Below are 3308 nucleotides of genomic sequence, written 5' to 3'. Positions count from 1 at the left end.
GCCTTCTGCCTTCCGCTTCTGCCCGGCGGAGTCGTTCTCTCCCGCTCGCCCTGCTGGAAAAGGCGGGAAGCCGTTCGGCGTCCGCGAAAGGAGTCTCAGCTCGCGAGAACAGTTTAGCCGTGGGGGTTTTTTTTGTTGTTGAGAGGGGGAGGAAATAAGCGGACCTCCTTTCCGCGTCTCCATTTTGGGTATTGGCAGTACGGCTACCCACCCTCTCCTCGCCATCTTTACTAGGGGCAATGGAGGCGATAAGTGAGGCAGCCATCTTTTTCGTGGGTAAGATGCGGCGGTTTGACCGGAACGTCATCTTTAGTGCTGGCAAACGCTCGCTGTTTAGACCGTGGAGCGTCATTGGCTGCTGAGGGCGTTTTACCCCCACCGTGACCTTACTCGTCGAAGCATAGTCGCCATCTTTGGTAAGGGCGGCGGGTGTGCGCTGCAAAGGGCAGGTGTCTTTGGGGCGCCGTTTCTCCCGAAGGATGCTCGACTCAGTTGAAAGAACATTAGTTCCTTGATCTTCCCTGGGCACTTCAGACGCCATGTGCAATTATTATTATTTGTTAGGAGTGACAGCAGTTCACTGGGAAAGCACCAGAGAATTCCAAGCATCTAGACCTCTAAACACATTATTATTTTATTTACTGAATTTAGGTACCGCCCTATACCCGGAGGTCTCAGAAGATGAAGAAGTTTGGATTTGAGAAGTGTGACTAGCCCAAGGTCACCCAGCAGCTGCATGTGGAGGAGCAGAGACGCGAACCCAGTTCACCAGATTAGGAGTCTACCGCTCTTAACCACTACACCACACTGGCTCTCAGGGCAGTTCACTGAACAAGATCAAAATATAAAACCACAAAATATATAATCAAAATAAAAACAACAACCCAATAACCCCCCCCCCAAATCCCTATTTTAAAAGGGCATAGGGTATATACATAGCTGCTGACCTGATCTTTAAGGGGGATGACAGCTCGATCTAGTACATGTTAAAGCAGTGTTTTTCAACCACTGTTCCGTGGCACACTAGTGTGCCGCGAGATGTTGCCTGGTGTGCCGTGGGGAAAATTGAAAAATTCAAGATAATTACTTTATATATAGTCAATATAGGCACAGAGTTAATTTTTTTAACATTTTCTAATGGTGGTGTGCCTCGTGATTTTTTTCATGAAACAAGTGTGCCTTTGCCCAAAAAAGGTTGAAAAACACTGTGTTAAAGGACACACTTTGCTGTCTTTTAGTGTTATGCTGGACATTGCTCATAGTTGAAACAAAATTTCAAAAAAATCCTTCCAGTAGCACCTTAGAGACCAACTAAGTTTGTTATTGGTATGAGCTTTTGTGTGCATGCACACTTCTTCAGATACACACATTGCTCATACTTGTGTGGAATCTATAGTATTTTAAGGCCTGGAAACCTTTAGAAAAAGTAAGAGGGTGTCCTGTTGACGTTTAGGGTTGTTGGGACTGCATTTCCTTAAAAAGAGAATTGTAGGCACATTTACATGGGGGTGTATCCCACACTGAATTCGGTGAGTTGCTTCTGAATGCATGGACATCATAGGATCTAACTTTAATTAGATCCTAGAGGCAGTGAAGGATAGGCGTGCCTGGCGTGCTCTGGTCCATGGGGTCATGAAGAGTCGGACACGACTGAATGACTGAACAACAACAACAACAATATAAACTGGCTTCCAAATGCACTGTTCCAAAATTATCACAACCTGTGTCCAACACACACACACACACACGTTTGACTTAACATTTTTATCATTATAAAACATGCAAAAAAGTTTACATCCAAACATTTCAAAATATAGACAAAATATCCTGAAACAAATCCTGTTTCATTTATTATGGAGCATCCGAGTTTTGCAGAGCTGTTAAGATCAGGCACAAAAAAGAGGACAAGGCAGAGGCTGGCTGTAAGGGTGCTTCAGTTTATCTGTGGAAAGTATTTCATCAACTTTCACTGGCATTAAAAATGCAAACCTCCCAAGCCGTGGAGGTTCTGGATTTCACCTTCTCTGGGTCCAGCCTGTGGACAGCTCACCGGATGACGTCACAAAGATACTAACAAAATGGACAGACACGAAGGATGTGTGAAAAGTGCAAGGTTCTCCTCTTCCTCCCTTCTACACTAGATAAAATATCTGTATATTTACACCTCATGTGTGAGGTTAAAGTTTTAATTAACTTTTAAAGAAAAACATTAACAAAATTGCAGAGCAGATGGGTGGAGGAAAGAGGAAACTGATATAGCCCTTTTTCTGAAATAACCCTTTGACAGCTCCCCTCCCCCCTTTTAAATCACAACTGTGAAAATGTATAATTTGGCATGAAATGTGAGCAATACCTACCTTGAATCTGAAAAGATAGAACCTGGAAATATGGATATTTAACTGGCTAATTTTTTCGAATTACTTTAATCTGCTGTTTTATCTGATACAGAGTCGGCGGCAGGGGTCAGCACTGTTGGCCAACTTTCATTATCCACACTTTTTTTGGGGGGGGAGCATTGTTGACCTCCAGAGCTTCCTGGCTCCACCACTCCTCTGAGCATGTAAAATCATGTAGATGGGACAGCAGCCTTGACTGGTTTTCCATTCTCCCTCTGGTCCAGAGAGAGAGAGAGAATAGTAGGGCAAGTGAAGGAATGCCACTCTGCCTCCGTTTGGATTGGGTCTGGGAGGGGCAAGGGAATGAGCAGTGGGGACAGCCCTGAGGAGGAGGTGGGTCGTCTCTGGGAATTGCTCCTTATGCTACTTCTCTGCCATATTTTTTTTTTAAATCTCATTCTTTCAATCTTATGTTTTAGGATTCTGCAATTTGGCAGTTCTGTTTTCTATGTTGTTGTTTTTTGTTACCTGGTTTGGGAATTTTCTATAAAATACATACGCTCCAAACCTGAAATGCAATTGTGAAAACAGTGCTGTCCTGCTCTTGTGAACAGATGTGGTCTTAGTGCCCTTTCTCTTGCACGAGGATCAAAGGGTGCGTAAACCACAAGAGTCTTGCAAACTTCTGATTCAGCACAAGAAAGACCATACAAATGTCCAGTCCACCTGTTGTAGGAAGTCACCTTATACCAGGGAAGACTGTTTCTCTACCCAGCTGCATATTGTTTACTCAGACTGGCAGCAGAGTTGCCTGATATTTGACTGCAGTCAGGTATTCCATGAATCTAAGGATAGCTTTTCAGTGCCCTTTTAATGCCATCATGGCATTATTCAAGTTGAAAGATAGGATAGAATACTCTCAGCAACTCCTTCCTACTTCAAGAATATAGATTCACAAACACACACAACTGC

Source organism: Lacerta agilis, chromosome 6 (genome assembly GCF_009819535.1).
Source record: "Lacerta agilis isolate rLacAgi1 chromosome 6, rLacAgi1.pri, whole genome shotgun sequence".
In the NCBI taxonomy this organism is placed as follows: Eukaryota; Metazoa; Chordata; class Lepidosauria; order Squamata; family Lacertidae; genus Lacerta; species Lacerta agilis.
The sequence above is the reverse complement of the archived record's forward strand: the minus strand, read 5'-3'. Positions refer to the sequence as shown.